Source organism: Mesocricetus auratus, unplaced genomic scaffold (genome assembly GCF_017639785.1).
Source record: "Mesocricetus auratus isolate SY011 unplaced genomic scaffold, BCM_Maur_2.0 Super-Scaffold_15014, whole genome shotgun sequence".
NCBI classification, from domain to species: Eukaryota; Metazoa; Chordata; class Mammalia; order Rodentia; family Cricetidae; genus Mesocricetus; species Mesocricetus auratus.
In genome coordinates, this window is record NW_024429186.1 from 54,720,138 (window position 1) to 54,732,265 (window position 12,128).

The window sequence follows — 12,128 nt, forward strand, 5'->3', positions numbered from 1 at the left end:
AAGGTCTCCATGAGAAAACAGACAATCAGGACAAAATCAGATACAATAAGATAAGATATAAGTCCTCATCTTGAGACTGGACAAGGCAATCCATAGAGGGAAGAGTCTCAAGAGCAGGCAAAAGAACGAGAGATACACTCATTCCCACTATTAAGAGTCCCACAAAACACCAAATGAACAGCCGTAACATATGCACACAAGACCTTCTGCAAATACATTCCGGCCCCATACTTGACTTTTAGTCTCTGTGAGTCTATATGTGCCCTTGAGGCCTTCATAGATGATTCAGTGGGCCATGTTCTCCTGGTGTCCTCCATCACCATTGACTCCTACTATCTTTCCTTCTACCACAGGGTTCTCCAAACTCTGAGTGGAGGGACAAAAAGAAGATCTCCAATTTAGAATTTCTCTCTGCATAATGTCTGGCTGTGGGTCTTGTACATTCTCCCAACTGCTGCCATAGGGAGCCTTTCTAATGATGACTGGACAAGGCACTAATTTATGAACATAAAATATGTTGTTTTTAATAACTTGAAAAAAGAGTTTATATATACTAATGGAATAGAAGATAGCATTAAAAATATCTTACAAAGTTGACAAGATGACAGCCTATACAGATAGGCCTTAAAACTTAAGTTGAATTCCTAGTACTTATGTGAAGGAAGAAGATAACCAAGTCCTGCAACTTGTTCTCTGACTTCCATAGGTGTGTCCTGGCACCTGTGTGTCTGCAAATAGACACACACACACACACACACACACACACACACACACACACACATACACACACAATCAATATTAAATGTAATAAAATATAACCAAAACTGTACTACACACCACTTATTATAGCATCCTGCATGTGTGTCATATATCATTTTTCAAAGAGGATCTCAAATTTATTTATTTATTTTATTAACTTGAACAATCAGGTCCTGAAAATTATACACACACACACACACACACACACACACACATATATATATATATATATATATATATATAAGACATATTTATTACAGTCCTTCACAGTTTCTTCCATGCTGAATGGTAATCATGGTTTCATTAAGCTAAATATAAAATAGCAGGTTCAACTGGTTTTGTTTATTTAGAAATGACTACTCTTTTCATTACCATCTTAAAATGGTGCTAAGTTAGGAAAGGGTTTCTGTATCTTTTATTGACTTTTTAATTGTGGATAGAATTAGATATGTTCCTCAATAAGTGAGCTCATTGAGGAACAGTTGCTACCTTCCAGGGTCCTCTGGAAACTACTTTTAAAACCAGTTAGTCCAGCAATTGGCCTATCTGATTAGCAATGTTGTCATTTGGGAATGGTGTTTTCCATCTTCTCAGAATTTTTTTATTCTTTTTCTTTATACTTCTCTCATACAATAAATATATCCCAACAGCCTCCCCTCCCTCTCTCATCCCAGTACCTTCCTGCCTATCCTTTCCACAGATCTATTCTTCCTCCATTTTTCTTCAAAAAAGAGTAAGCTTACCAGTGATGTCAATGATACTCAGCATAACAAGATTCAATAAGTCTAGTAATGTGTACTTATATCAAGTCTGGACTAGGCAACCTCTCCTATGAGCAGACAAAAGAGTCATCGATGCCATCACTCAGACTGTTAGGAGTTCCATAAACACCCCATGCTAAATAACCACAACACGTGTTCAGAGGGCCTAGTTCAAACCCATGCAGACTTCATGGTTGCTTCAGTTTCTGTGAGTCGTGCTTATTTGATTCTGTAGTTCTGCTCTTTTGGTGTTCTTTACCCCTCTGGATTCTCAATTTTTAAAACATCTTACTTAATCATTTTTCAGTTGAATGAACTGAATTATTTCTCCTTTTGCAATTGAGAACAGAAACAGTAATTTCCTATGTTGATGATTTTAATGTCATAAACAATTCTCATAAAAGAAGGTAAGTCCTTATTTTAATAGGTTTGTCATATTTCTAATTACTGAATCAATGGCCCTGACATAATAAAACATTGTGTCAAAAATTCTGTGAAATTCTTCACAAGTATAAGTCTTTTGTTTTTCAAGGAATAGCAATTTTCAAAACTAGATATTCTTTTTTTTCTGATGAAAAAATAGGGGAAAATATCTGAGTAAACCAGTTTCCCACTGCTGATTACCTAGTAAATGACAGAACAAGGTCATCCCTCAACCCAAGGCCATCACACTCTATATATCATACTTATTTTGTTATCACTAACTTACCTATGTACTTATGACTCTTTTAGGACATGAATCTTAAGACTGTGAAAGGGAGTAGATTTAAAGATTCAAGTAATATTAAATGAAGGGCTGTTTACAGAATTCATATTGCACATAGGGTCATTAACTCTGCTTTTCCTTTTTCTGTAAGGACACATACTTCTTTGGAGAGTGCCTTGAGGACTGGATAGGTGTTTCCTCTATACTCATTTCCACATGGGTCTGTTGTTCAATTACCATGAAATATTTATACATTGATCACTACAATTTCTTTTGTCAATCCTAATTCTGTTCTGTGTTTGGACTTGCTGTTGTGATTTTGTTCTTCCTGACTCAAATGTGATTCTTTCAGTGTTACTTCAAGAGCTCTCTGTCCTGCGAAGCTTTCATTAGTCGTCTGTGGCAAGGCTGAACTTGAGCCTTGAATGCTACTCCTCTTTACAAAAACAAAACAAAGCAAAATAAAACAAAAGAAAAACTTCAACAAATCAAACTTCATGAATGAATTGGGTTTTCTTGGATATTCATGAATAGATCAACACTTTATTACAGTGAGACAGGGGGCAATGGGGAGGAAGGAAGGAGGAAAAGAAGGAAGGAAGGAAGGAAGGAAGGAGGGATGAAAGGAGGGACGGAAGGTAAAAGGAAGGAAGGGGGAGGGAAGGAGGGATCAAGGGAGAGTAGGCTAGGCACTGAGCATTACAATTTTCTTTGGTTTTGTATGGTAAGTTAAGCACAATATGAATGAAGACACCCATGATACTTGGGCTTGTCTTTCTCATAAGGACTAAAGAGTAGAGACTTCCTTGTGGGAGGAGAACTAATTGTTTTGGGAGTTTGGCTCTCATCTTACCCATTTCTTGGAAGCTCAGAAAAACCAAAAAGCATTGTTTTTGTGACATAGACTTCCAGAGAACCGATTCCATTCCATTTTGGTTGATCTGCTGGGTCCCAAAATATGAGATTACTACAATTGGAGGACCTTCAGTATGTTGACTTAAAGTCTTATGTAGTGCTTGTCAAGTTGACTGCTTATGTATCTGTCTCCTCTCTTCTTAAATCTAACTATTTGAATATACTCACACTATTTCTGAGTTGCTTGGATGCACACAATGATTTTTGTTAAAGGACAAGACAAAATCTCCCTGGCTATATTATTTTTCTTCCTCCATTCTCAATGTGACATTATTTGATAAGGCAGTAAGCAGAAACATATTCTGTTATGTACATCATTTTAAAGCAAGATTAGCAAAGGGGATAATATTTTGCATGTATAATATTTTGCATGTATTTAATTCCTGTTCTTAAAACAGTTGAAGACACTTATTTTTTAGTATCATTTCAGGATGGTTGACATATAAATATTCATTGCTGGCTTTTGAAAATAAGGACTCAGGCGTTAGCAATGGACTCAAAAACAATCTTACCTTAAGGAAAATCCCTAAACAACTTGCCCAACAATCGCAAAATGGAAATTTCCACAGAAATGTATTGATTTTCAGTTTTATTATTAGTATATAAGTTAATGACATCTTCATTGATCAGAACAAAACTTAAGAGGTTCATTTTGTATGTCACAAAAATTAAATCAGTACATATGCTGCTACTTGGTTATTTAAATTTGCATAGAAAATTTCTGACACAAAATATCTTTCTTCAATTCAGCCCTATATGTACAGTAATAAAAATAGTGATTAAAATAAGAAGGCTGAACCCATATTATTTTCTTGCTCTTTATTTATGCTGCAGTTTTGTTGTTTTGTTGGGGACATAAATTGATTTTTCAGGGATGAAACACTACTGTTAATTAGTGACAAAAAATGGTGTGACACAGCTTGCATATGTCCTCTGAAATAGTGAGACCTTGGTGACCCATTTCCCTGATAATTTTGTTTTAAACAAAGCCATAAATATATGCTTCAAATTATCATGCTATGTATTTTATACTTGTGGAGTATGTTTCTGTACAAAACTTGTTATAAATATGTTTCTTAAATTGAACCTCAGTGAAATTTATTGGAAATAATAATGACTTTGTTGTTAAAGAATATGAAGAATTGCTAATTTCACTATGAATAAAGAGTTTCTTCAATTATACTTTTCCTTAGCTTCTATTTAAAAAGTGTGTACATCACATTCAACAATGATTCATATTAACAAGAAAAAGTTTGGTTTTTGAGATACTTGATCTGGAAAAATGAGACTAACTAACATCCTTTTTAATACCAGACTCAGGTTAAATCCATTTTCTGAGATTTGGGATAGCATTGTGTAAAATAAAATGTTATATTCAGATAAAGTACTAGAATTATGACTGCTCAATATTGACACAATAAAAATTAAAAACAAACAAAAGCCACGCAATGGATCAATCTATAAATCAAATACAAGTATTTGAACTGAACATAGTGATTTCCTATGTATAATGGTTTCGTCGTCTTTTCCGTGTGTGTGTGTGTGTACATATGTATATGAGTGTTTGTGTGACAAAATGGACTACAGAAAAAGATATTTCCTAAATTTTTAATAAGAAAATTAAGACTTCTTTTCCCAAAACCTCATATGGAATTCCTTGATGTTAAAAAAATGTAATCTTAAGAAAAAATTTTCTCCATAAAAGCGGTATAATGTTTTAGAATAATAACCTTATCCAATGGCTGAAGGAACCAGACTCCTACAGATGAACAATGAGTTGAATTCAAGGAACCCAGTGACAGAGAGGGAGGACTGATGAGCAAAGGGGTTAAGACTGGGCCTTGGGTACTAGATCAGTATTTATCCCTGGCATACAAATGGACTTTGGGTGCCCACCCAACCATGAGTGATGCACTCTCACCCTGGACTATTGGGGGAGGGTCTAGGCCCTGTCCTGGATGAAATGACAGACTATGGACACCACCATGGAGGGCCACACCCTCCCTGGGGAAATGAGGGAGTATTGGGAGGGTTGGTGGGAGGGTATGAGAGGAGGGAGGGAAGGGGGTGGGACCTGTGATTGACATGTGAGGCAACCTTTTTTCTAATTTAAATTTAAAAAGAAAAAGAAAAAAAATGAAGTTGGAAAAAGAACTCTTTTATGCAGGGATGTATAGAGTATTGCTTTAGAAACATTATCATTGCTTTTGATTGTTTTTCTAAAAGTAGTTTGTACTTAAAAGGCAAGTAAGTGGTAGGATCAGAGGTTCAAACATTTACATTTTTCTGTTATTTCTTTTATTTTTTTTAAATTAGGAACAAGTTTGCTTCACATTTACATTTTAAAAGAAATTCATTTTCTATTCGTTTTTTAGAGTGGTATTGTTTCACAAAAGCTTTCTACACTAATGCATTGAAAATATGTGCTTGATTTTTTAAAAATCCAATTTACGTACTTTTATTATAATCACATGTTCTATATAAAGTGAAACTAAAAGTGCTTTTGTATTATGTGTTAATACTTTCGTATAGTTGTATCTTTCAAATTTATATACCATTCATTGAACTTTCACATCCCCATAATATTTCATAGGGTGAATACATAAATTAAAAACCAATGAACTTATTCTTTCATCTAATAATAAGGGAACAGGTAGAGCTACCTGTTTTTTTACTTTGAATTACAATATTTGAATTTTGCAGAAAACATCTGTCTTTCCATTTAATGGCTCATACTAGGTTCACAAATCCCAATAGCTATGGTTGATGCACTTGCAATTTTCTGATTCTCTGAGAGATTGGCTCAATTGTGTGCATTGGGGGGAGGGCCTAGGCTCTCTACTGTGTTTATAGGCTAAGAGAGTAACCCTCTATAGAAAATGGGCTCCTGAAGTCTCTTCCTGCACTAGGCATACATCTTGGTTACACTGCCAGATACCCTATAGACTTCCCAGTGATTCTAACTGACACCCACAGTCAGGGTGCCTGGTTTGGTTCTATGTCGGTTCCCCAGCTGTCAGACTTGGGCTCATGAGTTCCTTCTTGCTCAGGACAGCTTTTTCTGTGGTTTTCTCACATGGTCTTGACCTCTTTGTTCATCACTCCTCCCTCTCTGAAAAGCGAATTATACATAGATCCAAAAGGATGACCTCAACTAGAACCATAAGCAATAGTGGAGAGGGTACATTAAATGCCCTTTCCTTTAAATGCCATCCTAGAGCCTTCATCTGGAAGCTGTTGGAGGTAGAAGTAGAGATCCACAACAAAGCACTGAGCCAAACTCCTGGAATCCAGTTTCAGAGAGGGAGGAGTGACAAATAAAAGAGAATTCTGAAATTCTGAATAGATTATTCTTAGAAGGAAAAACTCATTACAAAATGTTTGAATGGAGCCTTTCATCTTCTGTTGGTTTAACACTTGAGGCAATTCAACTTTATGATAAAGTCTTCACAAGAATCTTAAAAATGTATAAAATTATAGATGGGCTAACATACCATCTTCATACATAAGGTCCTATCATAGATGCTGTATATTAATACTCAAATTTCCATTGTATAGTCACTAATATAAAAAAGAACTTCAATTTCAGTTCATTGCATGTATTTAGAATCATTTTATAATATATAGCTACTGAAAATTCTGGTCTAACACTACTTTGTATGTTAGGAGAAATTATTTTGTGTTATTACAATTGAAATATATTATTTATGCAAATTCGGTTTGATCACTCTATCGAGAAACATCATATGTAGGTACACATATAATCTGTTGAATAATCACTGTTACTGTGGCTACTGTCCCTTAAATTGTGTCATGTTGCTTGAATCATATAATTTTATATCTGTATTTTTATGTCATAGAATTTTTATATATTTTATTTAAATTAGAAACAATCTTATTTTACATATCGATTCCAGTTTCCTCTCCCTCCCATCCTCCCATGACCCCCGCCAATCAACCCATCTCAATCCCCATCCACTCCCCAAGGAGAGTAATGTTTTCCATGAGGGATAATCAAAATCAGTCAAGTCATTTGGGAGAGAACCTAGGCTCTCCCCTGTGTATCTAGGCTAAGAGAGGATTTCTCCATGTGAAATGGGCTCCTGAAGTCCATTTGTGTCCTAGGGATACATCCTGCTTCCACTGCCAGAAGGCCCATAGATTGCCCAATGCTCTAAGCTAACACCCACATTCAGGGGAACTGATTTGGTTCTATGTTGGTTCCCCAGCTGATCTCTTTGTTGGTCATTCCTCCCTCTCTGAAACTTAATTACAGGAGTTTGGCTCAGTGCTTGACTGTGGATATCTGCTTCTGCTTCCCTCAGCTACTAGATGAAGCCTCTAGGATGGCAGTTAAGGTAGTCATCATTCTTATTGTAGGGGAAGGGCATTTTAGGTAGCCTCTCCATTATTGCATAGGTTCCTAGTTGGGGTCATCCTTGTGGATCTCTGTACAATTCCCTAGTGTCAGGTTATCTTTCAACCTATAGTGACTCCCTCTATTGATTTATCACTTTACTTGCTCTCCTCTATTCCTTTCCCCATTCAATATTCCCTCATGTTCTCCCCCCCACCTCTTCTCCCCTCCTCTTTATCCTATTTTCCTCTCCCATATCACCATGAGTCCCATTTGTTCAGAGGCTCTTGTCACTTTCAGCTTCACTGGGGGTCTATGAATATCTCACTTAGGGTCCTTCTTGTTTCCCAGCTTCTCTGGAGTTGTGGATTGTAGACTGGCAATCCTGTTATCTATGTCCAACATCCATAAAAAGAAAAAAAAAACACAGATCCCTTCACTGGATGCTGAAAAAGCCTTTGACAAACCCTTTCATGAAAAACATATTGGAGAGATCAGGGATAACAGGATCATACCTAAACATAATAAAGACAATATAAAACAAACCAACATCCAACGTCAAACTAAATGGAGAGAAGCTCAATGCAATTCCTCTAAACTCAGGAAGAAGACAAATTGTCCACTCCATATCTCTTCATTATTCCACATGAAGTTCTTGATAGGGCAATGAGACTATAAAAGGAGATCAAGGGGATAAAAATTGGAAATGAGGAAGTCAAACTTTTACTATTTGCAGATGAAATGATAGTCTACATAAGTGATCTGAAGAATTTTTAATAACTAGAATCAGGAAGCAACCTAGATGCCCCTCAACCAAAGAATGGACTGAGAAATGTGGTACCTTTTCACAGTGGAATACTACTCAGAGGGGAAAAATGGATTCTTGAAATTTTCATGTAAATGGATATCTGTTTAAGATCAGACACCCACAACTAAGCACTGAACTGAACTCCTGGAATCCAGTAGCAGAGAGTCAGGAGTGATGACCAAATGTGTTAAGAACAGGCTGGAGAAACCCACAGAAACTGCTGACCTGAACAAGGGGGAGCTCATGGCCCCCAGGATGATAGCTCGGGAATCAGCATAGGACCTACCCAGATCTCCTGAATGTGAGTGTCAGTTAGGAGGCCTGGGCAGTCTATAGGGCCTCTGACTGTGGATCACTATTTGTTCCTAGTGTATGAATGAACTTTGGGAGCCTGCTTCACAAAGAGGGATACTCTTTCAGCCTAGACACATGGGGAGAGGAGGGCCTAGGCCCTGTTCCAAAGGATATGACAGATTTTGAAGATCCCCCCCCATGGAAGGCCTGACCTTCACTGTGGAGCAGAAAGGGGATTGGGCACGGGTTGGTGAGGGGCAGGGGAGAATGGGAGGGAGAAGGAACTGGAATTGACATGTAAAACAAGAATGTTTCTAATTTCAATTAAGAAAAGGAAAAGAAGCAGATATATGCTTAAGTCTTCTAATGGTAGTTAGATACATTTAAGAGTGGAGTATGAGAAACATTCATTGTATTGCTTTTTAGTTCATGGAAAACTCATCATGATGTAAGCAGTTTGTGCACCATCATTTGTTCATTATGTGAATGTATACATTTACTTCAGAAAGCACCTATAATCATACAAAATGTTTAATAATACCCATCTTTTAGTTGCTGATCTAAAAAACACGATAGAAAATAAGGGACTCTATAGAACCACATACACATATATACTGCAGAATATTATATAATATAGTTACATAGTATATATTTTTATGCTTGAATTAAATATAAAGGCCTAAGTTATGTTTACTGTAATAGATTTTGTTTTGCTAGAGGCGTGTTGACGCTCACAAAATTAAGAAACTATAGTGTGATTATTCAATACTTAATGTAGTAGATACTTTAATATAGTAAAAGACACATATAAATTAGTAGTGATAAGGATTGGTTAGGTAACTTCAAAATCCTCCATTTTATCCTTTACTTTAACTACGGCTAAAGACTGTTTTTTTTAAGGTAACCAGAGCTAATTTGAAAAAAAAGCTAAATTGGATCAGAACACTCCCTTATATATCTACTAATTGCTTCTCACTCCACTTTGAATAAAATTTGAACTAAGTGTGGCAAATAAAGTTGTATTTTTCTAATTTCATTTTGTTTAGGTCATTCTTCCTTCTCATTCCATGTGTTTTTCCCAGCAGAACCTTTCTGTGTTCTGGAATCTACTGTTGTCACTTCTGCCTGAGAGGCTTTGTAAGTTCTCTCAGCATTGGGCCCTTTGCTTAGAATGGCATCTCCCAGGAGAGAGTTATATAGCACACCAAATGCAAAACTCTTTCCTGCTTCTTATATCATTTACTGCTTGACCTTTTCCATTGTCGAAGACTTTACTGGTGGAACAAAGCATCAATGTTGCATGTTAGCATAGTCTGTTTTGAATCTATGCTCATGAGAGCAACAGTGGTGTTTTCCATATTCTTCACTAATCTTTAATACTTAGACCAGGGACAGTTTCACTGGCTTATATTAGATGTATAGTGATTTACATGAACAGATTACATATGGTTTTAGACCCTTATAGCTACAAAAGATGGATGGCAGATTAGGAATGGTTATGATTCAGCAACCATCAGCTCGGCTACATTCACGTTAAATAAGTGTTAGGACAAGAATTTCTACCTCTCTGTCCCAATATCTTTAACAAAATCTAAACAAATACAAGTCAATGAAAGAAAGGGATGAATTGCCTTTTTCTTTTCAATAATGCCATTCATATTGCCATAAATAGATAACTCTTAATTGTTTTTTTCACATTTTTTCTTTTCCAGCTTGTATTGAATTGTTCTCATATACTTAAATTTTATATGTTAATCAATGAAAATATTTACTGTTTTGTACATAAAATGTTTGTACATAAAAATATTTGTTTATATATGAAGGTTGGAATTCTCATAAATTGTGCAAAAATTAAATAAATGTGAATTAAATATTTCAAATTATAATTAATTAAATCCTTAATTTTTAAGAGGATTGCTACAACAAGGCACAGATTACTTGTATTCTTCAAGGCCTTTAATAGTAGAATTCTACCAAAACTAGCAGAAATAGTAACAAGAGAGACATTGTTGAAATTAATTATGTAAATAAAAATATTAGAAAATAATTATATGTGTAAAATTTTCTCAAAATCTAGGAATCAGGACCAGGCTGGTGAAATCCACAGAGGCAGCTGACCAAAACAAGGGGAAATACTTACTGATGCCTGAGAGGCCTGCATGGAGCTGATCCAGACACCTCCCCACAGCCCCCAGAACATAGGTGTCAGAGAAGAGGCCTCGGAAATCTATGGAGCCTTGGAGAGTAGATCAGTATTTATTCCTGGCACACAAATAGATTCTGGGAACCCATTTCACATGGAGGGATGCTCTCTCAGCCTGGACACATCTGGGAGAAGCTAGGCCCTGCCCGGGATGATATGACAGATTCTGAAAATCCCTCATGGAAGCCCTTACTCTCCCTGTGTAGCAGAGTGGGGTGGGGAGTTGGGAGGACTGGGGGGCCCAGGGAAGAAGGGTGGGAGAGGGAACTGAGAGTAACATGTGTAAAAATTTAAATAAAAAAGGAAAAAAAGAAATGTAATCATTAGACATTGATATCTACATTCTTTCTTTCCATAAGTGTATAAAGTTACTAAATATCAATAAAAGGTAAATTCCAAAAGAAAAATCTAGAAGCTTTTTTTTCTTTCTGGTAGGAGAAGGATGTGGTTTAAGAATATTAGTAGAGAATAAATGATCTGAGGAAAGATGGGTAGCACTTCAGAAGGATAGATTATGCATAGAAGTCTTTTAGAAACTTTGTGTCTTTGATGAAAGAAATCAAAGAAGATACCAGAAAATGGAAAGATCTCCCATGCTCTTGGATTGGTAGGATCAACATAATAAAAATGGCAATCTTGCCAAAAGCAGTCTATAGATTCAATGCAATCCCTATCAGAATTCCATCACAATTCTTCAAGGACCTGGAAAGAACATTAATCAACTTTATATGGAAAAACAAAAGGCCCAGGATAGCCAAAACATCCCTATACAATAAAGGAACTTCAGGAGGCATCACCATACCTGACTTCAAGCTCTATTATAGAGCTATAGTCCTGAAAACAGCTTGGTATTGGCACAAAAATAGGCATGTAGACCAATGGAACCGAATCGAAAGCCCTAATTTTAACCCACACACCTATGAACACCTGATTTTTGACAAAGAAGCTAAAACTGTACAGTGGAAAAAAGAAAGCATCTTCAACAAATGGTGCTGGCATAACTGGGTACTGGTATGCAGAAGACTGCAGATAGATCCATGTTTATCGCCTTATACAAAACTTAAGTCCAAATGGATCAAAGATCTCAACATACATCCAGCCACACTGAAACTTTTAGAAGAGAAAGTGGGAGATACTCTTCAACGAGTTGGTACAGGACACCACTTCCTAAACATAACACCAGTGGCACAGGCACTGAGATCGACAATTAACAAATGGGACCTTCTGAAACTAAAAAGCTTCTATAAGGCAAAGGACACAGTCAAAAAGACAAAAAGGCAGGCCACAGAATGGGAAAAGATATTCACTAACCCTACATCTGACAG